Source organism: Panthera pardus, unplaced genomic scaffold, assembly GCF_024362965.1.
Source record: "Panthera pardus isolate Hobbes unplaced genomic scaffold, ASM2436296v1 HiC_scaffold_10, whole genome shotgun sequence".
Lineage (NCBI taxonomy): Eukaryota > Metazoa > Chordata > Mammalia > Carnivora > Felidae > Panthera > Panthera pardus.
Genome location: NW_026526655.1, coordinates 59,698,522 through 59,716,088, shown reverse-complemented (window position 1 = coordinate 59,716,088; position 17,567 = coordinate 59,698,522). Strand labels below are relative to the sequence as shown.

Below are 17,567 nucleotides of genomic sequence, written 5' to 3'. Positions count from 1 at the left end.
AAAGTATGGCTTTAATTACTAACCAAAATGGGCATTTTGAAGAATTATTTAAGACTCTAGTTTAAAAAGTGTTACACGAATGATTGCTTGTTACAGTCTATTTTCTCTACTTCTTGCTTTCCTGGGCTATGGGTTAGAGAATCCAGGCTGGTAGTGAAATGACTTAATGACCTCAGCCCTATTTAGTGTAGTAGCTGATTGCAAATTGGTTATTCCAAGAGCACACAAAACTGACCATTTTGTAGTACCTCTTGGAAAAAATACTTGTTAGCATCAATGCTCCCAGTCAAAACGAAAACAACAATATCTAGAATCTGATTCTTGGTTGTAAAGAAATAATAAGAGTTGGATGTTCTTTCTTTCTTTCTTTTTTTTTTCTAATGATGCTTATTCACCAAGAGTTGCTTGCCAGGTTGAAAGATGAAATAAGAACAGAGCAAGGATTAATAGAATTTTTTTTTCCATCCAACTAAATCAGTTGCCAACAATGAGAAATTATAGAACTTACAAGAGGCTGGATTAAAAAAAAAAAAAAAAAAAAAAAAGGATATTTTAAGAGAAAAAATTCCAGTAGAAACAAATTAAGAAAATACATCTTGAGTTGGGCATCTCTAAATGTGGTGATTTAGTGTCATTAAGGAGGTTTTTGACAGGATCTGGAACTGCTGAATCTATGTTGGTTGCTACCATACAGGTAGTCATTATTCTAGGCTCAGCCCAAACAAAGCAAGATATTTTGCTCTCTGCAAAGTCACTGAATTAGCAATTCTATAGAAATAGTCTGAATAATCAAATAATCCCAAATCTGTAAAGGAAAACTGGAGATTATTTATCAGGGACTAATTTTAGAAATAAATATAAACTAACAATTGTTTTCAACCAGTTAATAACGAATATAGTTCATAAGAATAATAACAATTAAACTGCAGTATTTAAAACTATTCACAGTGAAATTGAGAATGGTAAAATCTAACCTGGGAAAATTAGATTAAGAAACAATTGCCACAAAAGAATACCCACAGTGGCACAAGTGATAACTGGTAAAATTTCAACAAAACAACTTTTGATATATAAAACCTTCATGTAAAATTTAAATTGAAAAGAACTGATCCCATGGGGAAAAAATGATACAATAAAAAATTTAATATAAAAATGAGAGGCGGGGCACCTGGGTGGGTCAGTCGGTTAAGCGTCCGGGAATGATCTCCTTATTCCCGAGTTTGAGCCCTGCATCAGGCTCTGCACTAACAGCTCAAAGCCTGGAGCCTATTCCAGGTTTTGTGTCTCCCTCTCTCTCTCTCTGCCCCTCCCCTCCTTGCACTCTGTCTCTCTGTCTCTGTCTCTGTCTCTCTCTCTCTCTCTCTCTCTCTCAAAAATTTAAAAAAAAAAAGGGGCAATTTTATTATGTTGGATAGAAAATCAGGAAATTAAATTGACAATGACATTCACTTCATGCAATTCTTTCTTGAAAAAAAATCTTAATTATATAGTTTTGATAAAAATATTTCATCCATATAGAGTCAGATGTCCTAGGGAAATCAAAATGTCCAGTAGTACGAAGTAGCAGAGCCAGAACATCCTGGACACAGCTCTGGGCATTCTGACTTCACAGAGATTTTTCCATTAGAGAAGTAACAGCTACTTTATAAGTACATTCTCCATAATCTATCAATTTGCCTCAACAAGCTGGTACAGATACAGCATGCTTCCAAAATTTTGGCTCTCAGAAACTGCTCAGTTATAGGATGCCACGATTTGGTTGTGCCAACTTGTTCAGGACATAGCATTACTGAAATTTTAAATTATAGACACTGTACTTAGGAGGCTTATAAAATCTCTTGCCACCACCAGATCTGAGAGGCTCTAGGTAGGCCAGGATGCCCTGGGGAAGTCAGAGCTTAAGCCCTGGGCTTACCTCTATTTGCTATTACTGAAACTGGTTTCTAAGATTCCAGAGGTGGAAGAAATGCCAGATCCATGGTCAAACTTGTCCAGACTTCAGCGGAGCCGGCACCAGTGACTTTTTACTCAATTGCCCTTTTCCTTTGACGAATGAGCTTACCAAATAATGCATGGCCAAATCAAGAGGGTTAAAGAATGAAGAAGACTCATGCCCTCATAGTTCATTCATGCAAAACCAAAATCAAGATTAACTCTCCAGAACCAATGATCCATATCCTCAACAGTCCCCCAGGCGTCCAGATCCTTCCCTTACCACTAGAGAAATCCCACTCAGGCCTCAAGATCCAGGGAACATCCTGCTTCTCCCTCCACATTTCCAACAATTTTCCCCATTCGGTACTCCTCTTGCAGGCCTTTCATCACTCACTCCTTAGCACCACTACTCAACCCTTCAAACCCACTCCCCCAAAGGTCCTCTGTGAGAACAGTGCAGGGATGCCCAAGAATGTGTCAACAGGAAAGCAAGACTAACCTCTGAGATGTAATCAGTGGAATGGCCACAAATGCTGCAATATCTCCCAGATCTGAAGAACATGTTTGCAAATCAGACTGGAAGTACGAGGCAATCCAAAGACAGCATGAACCTTCTAGAGGTGGAGGGAGGGTCAGGGTATAGGTTTGGAGACAGGTTTGGAGACAACCAGGGGTGGTCAATCTTGGAAGCCCAAGATGAGGTGACCCATAAAGTAAAAGGTTAGCCATACTATCCATGCCAGGCCTTCATGCTGGGCACAATCTATGCAGTCATGCATGGAGACCCCTTAAGGAGGACAATATTGTCCAGCAGAACCCCTTCCAAACAGACATGAGAATCCACTCAGTTGGAGAAATATGAACCTGCTGTGGAGACAGTCATATGGTCCCGTTCTTCTGTATCCCCATTTGCCTCTCCCCACGGCAATCAAACACCATGCTCTAGCCACACTGAATTGCTGCCATGTTCCTTCTGGTCTTCAAAACTGGTAATCCCTCCATACAGCTTCCTTGGCACTGTGTGGCTAGGTCATCCTTCAGCTCTCTGCTAAGACATCACTGCCTCCAGGACACCTTCCAAGATCCCCAGGCCTGGGTAAGGCCTTCCTTCCCTCATGAGAACCTTTTGGTTACTCAATCATATGTATTCCCCATTGTTATAATTGTCCCCAAATTTAGTTATCTGTATGTCCTACTAGGCTATCAGATCTCTGAAGGCAAGGAACCGTGCCTATCTTGACGACCAGTGTATCCCACAGAGTTGGTACTCAGTCTATTTGCTGAATGAATACATTAATTAATGAGCCTAGCAAATCATCTAAATAATAAATCATCTAAATTCTTGCTCTAATCTTCTCATTAAGTGACCTTACCAAGAGTCTCCAATCCACTTTAGAGTTGCATTTCTAGTGTTAAAATACTTGCCATTCTGACTTTATACATCAGCCTTTTGTGAGCTTTGCCAATGGGAGTTGGCCCCTGAGAACTCAGAGGCACTGATTAAATTTGGGGCTTATCACTGACAGCAAATTGCGGCTAAGTCAAGTCCCCCAGGGAAAAGTCAGACTATTTTTCCCAAGAAACAGCTCTTTGTATCATGGTGAACTGTATGATTTTCCACTTTGAATCTCTAGAGTATAGCACTATAAACACAGGCTCTCTATAAATGCTTGTCACAGGAAGAAAAGAGAATAGAAATACTATGTGTGTTCAAGACATTCACATATAGACATTGTCTTTTTAGACACTTATAGTCTCACTATAAGGCTTTCCTTTCCAGAAGCCCAAAGTTCTTTTTAATGACTAGCAACTGTTTCTAATCCTAGTGCCCTCCCCAGTGCAGCTGTGACTGCTCCTAAACGTACATAAAGCTTTACTGAAAGTCTGACCTGGCAGTTTTCCTTTCTCATACCCAAAGGTACCAGGCACATTCCTGAGCCAGATGATTCCTGCTCTGGCTGAGCCTGGGGGAGGCTTGACGTTGGTGCAGGGACAATTCAAGATCTGTCAGCTGGTTGTGGCTGATTATCAAGATGTCCAAACTGGCTCCTTGCTATGTGTAAGCAATTTAATTTTGTGCCTAATTTTAATCTGCAGTGTACTGTATGTCTACATCTGCTGTGTTAAAGCATTCATTAGCATTTAAAGGGGGAGCTGATGGTATTGATCACTCCTATTAAAACCAAAAACTGTCATTTGGCAGTAACTGATGAGCATTCTCTTCAACCACTGAAGTCACAGCCGAAGTTGATGTACTCAAAACACCGGTAGAAATGGAAAATGCAATACTAAAGCAGGGATACCAAAGTGGCATCTGTTATAAGCATCTATGGTTTGCCACCACCCACCCAGTCCCCAGCTTCCCAGATTATGAGCTGCTCCACGACAGGAAACTGCATTTTTTCCTGAATTTCACCACCCGGTACAGTGCCTGGCACACAATAGGTTCTCAATAAAGTTTTTAATGAGTGAATAAATTAAGGAATGATGGTGAAATAACCAGTGCATGTTATAAAAACATTCTATATCAACAACTATATTGTTCACACAGGCATTGCAACTGCTATGTATTGCTGTGGAGTAATTTATCACAAAACATTTAGTGGCTTAAAATAAGAATAAACATTTGTTATCTCACATAGTTTCTGTGGTTCAGGAATTCAGGAATGGTTTAGCTGGCTGATTCTGGCTTGGGTTTCTGATGAAGTGTTAGTCAAGATGTTCACTGGGGCTACATTCATCTGAAGGCTTGACTGGGGCTGGAGGGTCTGCTGGCCCAGACGGTTCTCTCAGGTGGTGCTGGGTGTTGGCAGGAGGCCTCAGTCCCTTCTCATGTGTATAGTTTCACATACTCAAGTATCCTCGCGACATGGTGGCTAGATTCCCCGAGAGAAACAGAATCAAGGAAGTGAAAACCACAATGTCTTTTGTGACAGCATCAGAAATCACACACGGTCACGGTCACTTCCCATCCTATCTTACTGTTCACACAGGGTAGCCCTATCAGTATGGGAGGGGACAACCCAAGGGTGTGAATACCAGGTAAGAGTCTCTGAGTCACCTTGTAGCTGGCTCCCACAGGCACTAGAAAAATCACTGTACTCCCCAATTGTGGTTTGCCACCTCCTCTGAGCTTTGCCTTTTCTGCCTCTTTTGCATTTTCCCACAATCTAAATTTCAAACCCAAGCTACTTCAACTGAGTGTTAGAGCAGGAAGGCATCATGAAGACCGTCTCCAGAAGTTCAGTACCCTCACTTTACAGATGAAGAAACCAAAGCCCATAGGAGTGACGCACCTGCCCAGCACCTCGGCCTGCTACAGGCCAAGGCGGAGCTCAAGGCCACCCCATTGCAGCTCTCCTCTACACTGTCCTCATGGAAGCCCGTGCTTCGCAAAATGTTTAATCATACATAAAACTGGTGTTCCTGAGGTCTGGCAGCTATAGGTTAACACTTATTTTATTTTGGTACAGTTGGGCTTTCTTAAGTCTCCATAGAAACCGGGAGAGTCTTTGTGGATTAGTAGCTATGACTAAATGCTTCTTAAAAACATCAAGGCAATTATATTTCCTCTTTCATCAGGCCTTGTGTTGGTTTCCTCTGGTGCTTTAGAGGGAGCATTTGTTTTCTGGAACAAGTATTTTTAATAAAGTCTGCAGAGTACATTTTAATGCTCAATTTGGTCAAGCAAACATTTGCTGAGGTCCCACTGTATGTCAGGCATTGGCCCTCCCTTCTCTGTGAGTTCCATTATAAATTCAGAAACACCTCTCAGAGGTAGGGGAAATTTCCTATAGACTAAATTAGAAACTTGGAAAGAAAAAGATGGAAGTATGAAATGGAAAAGAGATCATTTATCCTGCAGAACAGGAATAATTCCCCACTTTGCCAGTTCTTTCACCCCACGGCCTCCCCTTTCTCTGACTCTCCACATTTTATCTTTGCCTGGGGCAACTGCGCCTCTGAATTTTTGAGTTCTCAGGACTTAGCTTACCTAATTATTCTTTGTCTTTTTCTTTAAAAAAAAAAATCTAAAAATCACTAGTTCTGCATTTAATATAAAACACTCAATAATGACCTAGCCTTAAATTTGAGCCATCTTATTTTATCAAAGAATCAAAATGAGTTTACTAAAATGAGAGCTCCCATGCCAGATGGTCAATTTTCAGAAATCCCATACTTCTGACCAACACAGATGAAGTTCCAGGCAAACTCAAAGGAAAATAACACCATCTCCTTGTTTTACTGAGGTCTCATTATAAGAAACAGAGTCACATTCTAGCTAGACACAATTAAATTTATTTTCATATAATATAAAATATATCACGGAAGAAATAATTATGATTAGAGTTAACGTTTATTGACTAATCACTATGTGCCCAGGCTGGTACTAAGCCCTCCCTCATTAATCTTCCTAATCAAGCCTAGGAGGTAGAGTCTATCATGATCTCCATTTTACAGTTGAGGAAACTGAGGCATAGAGAGGTTAGCTATTTGCCAAAGGTAATTCAAGAAGTGGCACTGCAACAGGGTAAGACCCCACAAAGATTGGTGCTGGAGGAGGGCTGCTCAGAATTCAAGGTGGCTCTAAGGGCCTGTGGTCACTGGATCCTTGCCCCCACACTCTACGATTAATGTGACTCAGCTACCCCTACTTGGCTGCTGCTTTCCATGCCACCAACATCTGATGTTTGCTGCTCTCCTGTATTTCAGTCTGCACCAACAAGGCTTCCCATTGCTGATGCCCCCTCATGAACTTTCAGCTATAGTTCCTAACTTTAACTGGTAGATTCCATCCATATTCCTTGTTTCAAAGTCCCCAGAAGAGAGAGAACCAGCTTGGCCCAGCTCATGTTTTTGAGACAGACGAAAGAAGTCACAGGTTGCTCTGCTCAGCAGACCCCAGGTTGCCTGGGTGCCCTCCCTGGTCCTGTGGCCCATGAAGTGCGAGAATGGCACAGGACAGAAAACAAGGCCATCCAGGATGTAAGGTCTATAGCCATAATAACTTCTCTTAGAACAGGGTATAGGCATACTTTCCAGCACACTTTTATCCTCTACTATCTAATCTATACAGTGTACTAGAAGGGCATATTCCAACTAATTGGCTGAATTTAATAAGTATTTTTACATGGCATTTATAAACTATACCAAGAAAACTGCAAATAAAAATTTCTGCTTTGTAAACAAGGCCGGACTGTGAGTAGGAAAACTACACTCCTCTCTCCTTTACTCTCCCATGACTACTGCACTCATAAAACTTCTGACACTAGATACGTGGGGCTTTTTGCCCATACTGAACAATTCTGCAAATCCAGCTGGGTGTCCTACAATTTAACTCAATTCTGACACTATCTCCCTGCAGATCCCACAGGTTAAGGGCTCAGCCCACAAAATTGCTCCCTCCACTTCAGATGCCAATCACAAGTCCACATTGTCACCTGTGCTTCTGACCAGCTATAAATCAGAGGTTCCCAGGCTGCATCCTTGGGTTCAGTAATTTGCGAGAGCAACCGCTGAACACGGGAAAACAGCTTTACTTATTATTTACCAGTTTATTAAAAAAGGATATGATAAAGAATACAGATGAACATCCAAATAGAAGAGATGTGTAGAACAAGGTATGTGGGAAGGGGCACCCAGCTTCCATGCCCTCTTTGGGTGCACCACCCTCCCAGCACTTCCATCTGTTCACCAACCCACCAAGTTCTCCAAACCCCATACCATTAGGATTTTTATGGAGGCTTGATTATGCAGGCATGATCAATTACTAGCTCCACTTCCAGCCCTTTTCTCCTCTCTGGAAAATGAGTGATGGGGCTGAAAATTCCAAGTTCTAATCAAGACGTGGTCTTTCTTGTGACCAGCCCCCCATCCAGGAGCCCACCAAGAGTCTCCTCATTAGAACAGACATTCCTATTACCCAGTAAATTGCAAGGGATTTAGGAACCTAGTGTCAGGAACCAGAGTCAAAACAAAATATTAGAACAAAAGATGCTCCTATGTGCTCTTCTCACTTAGGAAATTACAAGGGTTTTAGGAGCTCTGTTCCAGCAATCAGGGTCAGACACCAATATATATTTTCTATTATTTCACAGATTGGATAACTTTATATACCAAAGTGTAATCAATTCAAACCAATATTTAATTGAGCATGTACTACAAGTAACATCAAGGACAAACTTCCTAAGAGTAGGAATAGAGTTTTTAGGATTTGAGGGGTAGGAAAGACAACACATGTCCCCCAAACTGGGGTCAGATATATTGTAAAGGACACACGTTCTTTAAGAAATCTTAACTTTTGTGTTTGTAGTCTAAGAATAATCTAAGAAACAGAGGAGCAGATTTGGGATCATCTGCACGGACGCCTCAAATCTATGTACTGTCATGCAATTTTGGTGTTTGGGTCTGTGTTTTTCTTAATGCCAAACAGCATCAACATTCATTTTGGTGAGCAAACCATAAAGGGAAACCTAATGACACACATGAGCCGCATTTATGCCAAAATGCACCGTATGCAGCAGTTTGATTTCCTGGTGGTTTGAACAGAGAAAAATGGAGACAGGATTGAGGTACTGAAGGCACTACATTCACGACGGAACCAGCAACTTTACTTCAAAAACTATCATTCTTTCTACCCAGTTAATGGTGTCAAGTTTGATTTTTAGCTTATAAATTAGATTGGGTTGTACAGTTGAATGACAATTACTGCATAATGCAAGGAGTTTATGTTTCCTCAGGTGGTGGTGTTATTTAAGTACCATTATCACCAAAATAATTTATTAAATTTAATAATTCTTAATTCTTCTCCTTTTAATAATTTAATAGTAATTTAGTTTTTAGAATTTCATCAATTCTTTTCTTTTTTAAAATTATTTATTTATTTATTCATTTAAGTAATCTCTACACCCAACGTGGGGCTGGAATTCACGGCCCTGAGATCAAGAGGAGCATGCTCTTCCAACTGAGCCAGCTAGGCCCCCTAATTCTTTTTTTTTTTTTTTTTTAATGTTTATTTATTTCTGAGAGAGACAGACAGAGAGTGTGACTGGGGGGACGGCAGAAAGAGAGGGAGACACGGAATCCAAAGCAGGCAGGGCTCGAACTCACATACCGTAAGATCATGACCTGAGCTGAAATCAGATGCTTAACTGTCTGAGCCAGCCAGGTGCACCACCCCCCCCCCCCCCAAATTCTTTTACTTTTAAAAGAAGACCATATATTTCCTAAAGTCTGAGGAACACTGATTTAGGTTAACTAATTTTCAGATGAAAGGCACAAGGCCCTGAAATATAAAGAAAGCTGTGAACTACTTAAGATAGGGACTATGACTTATTCATCCCAAGAGCCCAGAACTTAGATCCTCCATACACTGTTACTAAACTCGAGTGCCCAGGACCACAGCAAGATGGTGACGGAGGCAAGGCTAGCTTCTTACACCTATCTTCTTTCCTAGACTCCACCCCCTCCTTCCCTCCCTCCCCTGGCCCCGGGAGGCTTGTCAGTCCTTGCCTAGCTGGGTCACCTAAGTGCGACTGACTTTTTATTTTTAAATTTTTTCTTTCAACGTTTTTTATTTATTTTTGGGACAGAGAGAGACAGAGCATGAACGGGGGAGGGGCAGAGAGAGAGGGAGACACAGAATCGGAAACAGGCTCCAGGCTCCAAGCCATCAGCCCAGAGCCCGACGCGGGGCTCGAACTCACGGGCCGCGAGATCGTGACCTGGCTGTAGTTGGACGCTTAACCGACTGCGCCACCCAGGCGCCCCGCGACTGACTTTTTAAAAACTGTAAATATATTTGACACTAATGATAAGGGAGCATGGGGCAAGCTGAGGGCAAAGTACAGGCTAACAGCACTCCCCACCTCCCCCAGGCGGGATATGTGTGATATTCCTCGGACACTCCTGGCTGCCCAAGAACAGGGGAAAGGAAAGAAAGCAAATGGTTGGCTGATAGAGATCACAGCCATGCAGGACAGGAGTCTCCTTCAGTTTATGGATAACTTAGTAAACTGCAAGAAAAAGGCAATTTTACCCATAGCCTAATCTCCAGAAACCTACAGACTCTGTTTCCTGGAGCCCTAAATATCACCCTCATCAAGATGGAAAGGGGTTTAAACGCTTGCCATGGTGGCATGGGAAACTAAGGCAAATGAAAAATTAAATGCCCTTATTGCCGAAAGCCCATTGACGAGTCCTTGAAACAGGCAGAGTAACCTCCTTCCAGGAGCTCAGCTGAAAGATGGTGGCACTTTGCTAGGGGCAAAAAGGAATCTTGGACTAACATTATCCTACCCTCCTAGGACCCTGTAAGACTACTTTAACATATAAAAATTCCTTTGGAAACTTCCTTTAACTCAATTCCCCCAACATATATGCTGGCAATTATACTCCAAGATTATGGCCCCCTGATACACATCTGAAAGGTCTCATGACTGAGGTTTTAACTAAGTGGTAATAAATGGTGTTTTCCTAACAACAGCTAGCCCCTGAAGGTCCTAGAAACCTTGCTTCCAAAATACCTCAAAGACTTACTCTATCCCTAAGCCCCTCCCAACCTCAGGGTATATAACGAGTTACTCATCACAACCCCAGTGCAGCTCTTTCTGCCCACGAGTCCGGGCCCCGTGTTTTAATCAAATCACCTTTTTGCACCAAAGATGTTCTTTTTTTTTTTCACCTTTTTACACCAGAGAATTCTTTCTTGGCCGTCAGCTCCAGACCACGCCACCATCACCCCCTAAAACTCATCAATACTGTCTTCCATTAGTTTTCCAATGTCCTTTTCCTGCCTTTTTTCTCTCTCCCGTTCTCAGTAGTTGCAATTGAAACTACAATTCAACTATAGCTTACTCTGTGCCCAGTGCCTTGCAAACATTACCTTGTTTAACATTTAATTAGACTTCTCAAATCTTAAATTGTCTTCAGTTTTGTTTACTTTTTTTTTTTTTTTTTTTCAGCTTAGCAGCTTTTCAAGATGAATGGTTACTGAGTGTTCTTAAAGGCTGGCACTTTGAGCCTGAATCAGGCTACTGTGTCTACTGAATTAATGATACTTGTCTATTGAATTAATGATACTTGCCTAGTCATTATCTTAAGAGGTTTTTGTTGTCTTTAAAGAGAGATGATTCATTTTGCTTGGGACAGAATGGTGCTCAATAAAAGGCAGTTCACGTGCAAGTGGAAACCTCTGTATTTTATGTGTTCTGCTGTGAGCTGCTTTCCTTAGCCAGGTTCCCTGAAAGAAAACACCCCTCCTCTTCTTCTCTCAATCCATCATTTTTCATAGACAGGGTTCCCAAACAAGACAGGAAAAGTACCAAATGTAACACTGTTCTTCCTTTACGCAGTGCTTTACAGCTACCCCACACATGGCAGGCTCCATAGCCAAGGATACCACTGTGTTGAAAACCCTTATCTCTGTTCTACAGATGTGGAAAGATTTTCCCGAGGGTATTAAAAATATCTAGAGTGTTATCCAAATTGGAAGAAGAACTTAAGTTTAATTCAAATCACTGTGGTCCCATTTACAACACTGTCATTACAAGACTGAGTCCAGTGATAGCTACAGAAAAAAAACAGAATGAACGCTGTAGGGGAGGAAAAAGTTTTCCTCCTCCCTCTTATGGTCTCTGGTTGGGTCTGCAAGTCAAACCGACAAAAACGGATTAATAGGAGAAAAGTGTACAATTCATGGTAACAGAAAAATTTCCCCCTTTAACTTTATATCTTAAAGAGAATTTCTAAGATAGCTATTCCCATCCCCACTGTGAATCTGTTACATGGGACTGATATCTCAAACTTTGTTAACAAGTTCTTTTTGTTAACAAATTCTACTAAAGTCTAGACATATCTAACAGATTTCTTCTGCAGTTCCTGTAGGGGAGAAACTCTTTTCTTCCCTTCTAGTTTCTTTGGCTAGTCTAATAATTAAATTCACATTAGCCAGGTTGACAAGAGAAAAAAATTTAACTTTGTATGTACAAGAATCCCAGACATGAGGCTCCCAGGCAGGCAATCGAGGTTGATTTCCCATTCTGAGCTAAGGAGGAGGGGATAGGGGTCTAGGACTTCAAAGGGAAAGAAGACAATTCACAGGAAGAAGGGAAGAGCAGATATTGGGTAAACAAATGTTCCAGGTGTAGATCAGTCTTTCTAATGTAAAAAGTCATCCCTGGTAATAGCTTCTGCTGGTTAAGTCCCCCTATCTAAATTCTCATAGGTAGTTAAGGGAGAGGGAAAGGAAAAAAACAAAACAAAACAAAACAAAAAGCCACCCTTTCCTGCGTCTGTTAGGTCTTGATTGTCTCCAGCTCAAAATAATCCACAGGGCAAAACAGCACATTTTGGGGTCACGTATCCTGCTCCCTCTCATTCCCTAGTATTGATGATATCAAGATTGAAAAGAATGACTTACCATTGATTCTGGTTTAAAAACAAATTATCAAGAACACAATAACCTACAAAATAAGGCAATGCTTATCAACACACACTCCTGAGTTTGCTGATTGCGGCATGTGAGAAACAACAGGAGGCTGTTAACAGGCAAGGGAAGGAATGAATCCCAGCACTTCAGCACTTTACAGGCTTGACCTTTAACACCGGGCAAATCTGTGAATTTGCCAAAGTCAAGCTGGGTTGAGGGTAAGAAGGTTGTTGGACCCACTACTGAAAGTACTGGCTCATTTACCAAAGCAAACAGAACTGAAAAGACCAACGCCAAACAAAATGAAGCTCTGTGGCTTTTTTTTAAGATCATTCCAAATATATATTTTTTCTCCTTACTGAAGGGTAGCCCAATGTGCCATTGCAAAGCAAGCTTCTTTAGTGTAAAGATGATTTTGAGCTAATTATTTTTAAGAAACTACAAATGCAGGAGAAGCTCCTTTTGTAAAGGGTATCTACATTTATAAAGGAAATTTACATTAGAAAGGGGGCCTCTACCTGGAAGAGAGCTATTACCACAGAACTTTTTCACCTGAGGGACTTAACCTGCCTGGCAGGACAATCTTTGTTTACAAAACATCCCTCTTCTCATCTTCCCCCCAACTGCTTCTCCCTTTGAAGCCTCAGCCCCTAAACTTGTGCTTAGCTCAATTGCTGGTCACCTTTTGAAACTCATATTATCATGGAACATTCCAAATTGAATGTTATCGTTCTCCTGTTAATCTGTCTTGTATTACTGGCCGGGCCGGGGCGGGGCGGGGCGGGGGGGGGGGGGGGGGGGGGGGGGGGGGGCCGTGGTGTGGACAGGGAGTCTTGACCAAGAACTCAGAAGGATAAAGAGAAAATTATTTTTCCTTCCCAATTCACCTTGGAAGCAAAGCCCTTAGCCCTTGTTTTAAGATAACTACAAAATAAGAATAGATAAGCATCTGTAATAAAGATCTTTAAAAGATAAAAGGGTATAATGTAAAGTGTTCAATTCATACCTGGCTCCCACCATGGGCTCAATAAATTAGAGCTATAATCATTGTTGTTGTTAGTATTTTCTTAGATCTTAAAACTCAAATTAAAATGGTCAGGCCTGGGGTGCCTGGGTGGCTCAGTCCATGAAGTGCTCAACTCTTGACTTCAGCTCAGGTCAGGATCTCATGACTAATGGCATCAAGCCCCTAGATGGCTCCACACTGACAGCACGGAGCCTGCTTGGGATTCTCTCTCTTTCTCTCTGTCCCCCCCCCCCCCCCATCCCACTCTTGCTCTCGCATGCTCTTTCTCTCAAGATAAATAAATAAACTTTAAAAAAAGGGTCGGGGGCAGCTGGGTGGCTCAGATGGTTGAGTGTCTGACTTCGGCTCAGGTCATGATCTCGTGGTTCCTGAGTTGGAGCCCCACACAGGGCTCTCTGCTGACAGCCTGTGAGCACAGAGCCCACTTGAATCCTCTGTCCCCCTCTCTCTGCCCCTCCCCCACTTGCACTCTCTCAAAAAAAGAAATGGCCAGGCCTGAGATAAAAACAGTAACATTCTACTCCAGCTATTGCCCAGGTGAGCACCGACACACCTGTTTTAGTCTGTTAATCTTTGCTAAACCATTGTCACAGCCCTTTTGTTTTGTTTTGGTATCACTTTAAGGATGCTGGTTAGTGGTGAATCCAATTTTGAACTCCTTAAAATTTTACAATCCAGTTGACTTTTCCCCCAGAAGAAATATACCTGTTGCCTCCAAGCTTTGGCTGTTTCACGGATTGTACATCAGGAGCTTGTTTGTACAAGTTTTATATTCCTAAACACTTAATACCATGGCAGCTTGGTAAATCGCAAAATTCTATGTTTTTTTTTAATTTTTTTTAACGTTTATTTATTTTATTTATTTTTATTTTTTGCAATATATGAAATTTATTGTCAAATTGGTTTCCATACAACACCCAGTGCTCATCCCAGAAGGTGCCCTCCTCAATACCCATCACCCACCTCCTCTCCCTCCCACCCTCCATCAACCCTCACCCACCCTCCCCTCCCTCCCCACCCCCCATCAACCCTCAGTTTGTTCTCAGTTTTTAACAGTCTCTTATGCTTTGGCTCTCTCCCACTCTAACCTCTTTTTTTTTTTTTTCCTTCCCCTCCCCCATGGGTTTCTGTTAAGTTTCTCAGGATCCCACATAAGAGTGAAAACATATGATATCTGTCTTTCTCTGTATGGCTTATTTCACTTAGCATCACACTCTCCAGTTCCATCCATGTTGCTATAAAGGGCCATATTTCATTCTTTCTCATTGCCACGTAGTAGTACTCCATTGTGTATACAAACCACAATTTCTTTATCCATTCGTCAGTTGATGGACATTTAGGCTCTTTCCACAATTTGGCTATTGTTGAGAGTGCTGCTATAAACACTGGGGTACAAGTGCCCCTATGTATCAGTACTCCTGTATCCCTTGGGTAACTCCTAGCAGTGCTATTGCTGGGTCATAGGGTAGGTCTATACGTTTATTTATTTTTGAGAAACAGAGAGAGACAGAGAACTAGCAGGGGAGGAACAGAGAGAGAGACACAGAATCCGAAGCAGGCTCCAGGCTCCGAGCTGTCAGCACAGAGCCTGACGCGGGCTCGAACCCACGAACCATGAGATCATGACCTGAGCCGAAGTCAGTTGCCTAACCGACTGAGCCAGCCAGGTGCCCCACAAAATTCTGTATGTTTTTACTGGCCCCCAAGATTCCAATCTGGTATTATTGCACAAAAAAGTCAAATTCTTTTTTTTTTTTAATGTTTATTTATTTTGAGAGAGAGTGAGTGAGAGAGAGCGTGGGAGAGGCAGAAAGGGAAAGAGAGAGAATCCCGAGTAGGCTCCATGCTGTCAGCACAGAGCTTAATGCAGGGCTCAAACTCAGGAATCATGAGATCATGACCTGAGCTGAAATCAAGTGTCAGATACTCGCCAACTAAGCCACCCAGGCACCCCAGATAAGTCAAGTTTAAAAGTGTGTGTGTGTGTGGCGGGGGGGGGGGGGGGGGGGGGGGGGGGGGAGAGAGAGGAAGGAGAGAAAACAAAGTCTGGAAAGACAGAAAATAAAATATTTATCTCTCAGTGGTGGGATAGCAGGTACTTTGCACTTCTCCCTGTTTTGCTTATTTTCTTAGTACTTCAAAAATGAGGGTGAATTACTTGTATCTTTATTAGTTAAAAATGTACTTATATAAACACTGTAATTAATATATTTTTTAAAAAAATTTTAATGTTTGTGTGTGTGTGTGTGTGTGTGTGTGAGAGAGAGAGAGAGAGAGAGAGAGATAGAGAGAGAGAGAGAGACAGACTGCAAGTGGGTGAGGGGCAGAGAGACAGGGAGACATAGAATCTGAAGCAGGCTCCAGGCTGTGAGCTGTCAGCACAGACCCCCACGCGGGGCTTGAACCCCACGAACTGTGAGATCATGACCTGAGCTAAAGTTGGTCACTTAACCAACTGAGCCAATCAGGTGCCCCTGTAATGAATATCTTTAGATAACCCTACTAGGGAGAGCTTTCTATCTCCTCAGCCCAATGGGTCCTTTTTGTATCTCACTAGGCTCTGAAAGAGTCATACCAGTTATCCATGGTATGCTTAGTTTGCTGCCTATACCCCCAATTCCAACCAGACATTTTCAAAGGTAACCAACAACAGTACAAATCAATACCATTGCTACTGAAAAGATCGAGTTCTTGCTCTATCGGATGTGAGCTAACAACTTCATCTTTGGGATTGAGACAGCCCTAATTTTAATCTGTCATTTAGGAGCTGTATCATTTTGGACACATGTTCCCAATCTATAAAATGGGTACATGAATCCTGACTTCACAGGAGAGTTTTGAATATTAGGGATGAGTATACAACCCCAAAGTGCCTGGCAAAAGCCAGCCTTCAAAATGCAGTAGCTATGCTTATGATTCTTCTCCGTAGGTACGACAGCAAGTGGTCCTTTCTGTTTCCACCTCCCACCCCCGCTAAGTATGAACATCTCCAAAGGCAGGACCTCCAACACAGGTTTGCCAGCGAAAGGGAACCAGCCTGCACTCATTTGCTGTTGAAATGATGAAGATGCATATACCTCTTCAGACAATACTATTTTATTTATCTATATGTGTTACATATAGATATCCAAAATCTCTATTTAGGTCAGCTGTTTATACTGATCTAGCAGCTGATTAAGTGACTACCAGATCGTATATGTTACTGCTAATCCAGAACAATGAAGCTTTTGTCCTGCTTACCCTTCTAATTTATTAACCACCTGTATTCTTAAAGACCTTCTCCTTTTCTCTAAATAATTAAGTTGATAAAATGCTCTGTGGACAGGGTTCATTTTCAGATTCAGTATCTCTGAATCTCTTTTTAATTTTCTTTTTTTTTTTAAGTTTATTTATTTGTTTTGAGAGAGAGAGAGCAGGGGAGGGTCAGAGAGAGACAATCCCAAGCAGGTTCTGCTATGTCAGCTCAGAGCCCAATTCGGGGCTTGATCTCATGAACCATGAGATCATGACCTGATGAAAATCAAGAGTCAGATGCTTAACTGACTGAGCCACCCTTGCAAGGTGCCCCTTTTAATCCTTTTGACAATTATCTTCTAAGTCTGTGTCTCTAAAATTGTCAAGGCTACAGCCAGAAGTCTCAGACTGCCCCAGCTCAGATTCCAACACTCCATTTCAAACCATGTGATAAATTACTTATCCCCACTGTGTTTCAGATTCCTCCACAGTATAAGATAATCATAGCACCTATTCTGTCTCATAAGGTAAAGTGCTTAGAACAGGGAGAGCCCAGCATACAGTAAGTAGCAATTATTATATGTGATCAATATTATAAAGGTGAAATATACTCCACGAATATTTGCAACTCCATCAGAATGGCAAACTGCCTACCTGCAGGATTCTCTTTCAAATGATAACCATTGTTGGAAAACCATTAAATGTGCATACAATTGTCATAGCAAAGAGAAAATGACACACATAGTCTCTAAAGTAATTTCTGCATGATGGATGTTACTGGAAGTTGAGTGGCAGAACATTATTCACTCCCATGGAGAAACCTGGTTTGGGGGTTCCCAATAAACTACAGTAATAACTAGTTGGCTCTGCCCCCAGTCAAGTTCAGTCATCTCAGATGTGTTTGAATGCTGAGTCGCTTATTGTTTGTTTAATCCTCGGTTT

The 17,567-nt window shown here is 41.7% G+C and overlaps 1 long non-coding RNA gene across 2 annotated transcripts in view; it reads right to left on the bottom strand.

The window, feature by feature from the left end:
• LOC109273132 (uncharacterized) overlaps positions 1–17,567 on the bottom strand; it is a 71,740-nt gene that overhangs the window by 14,475 nt on the left and 39,698 nt on the right. The window lies entirely within an intron of this gene.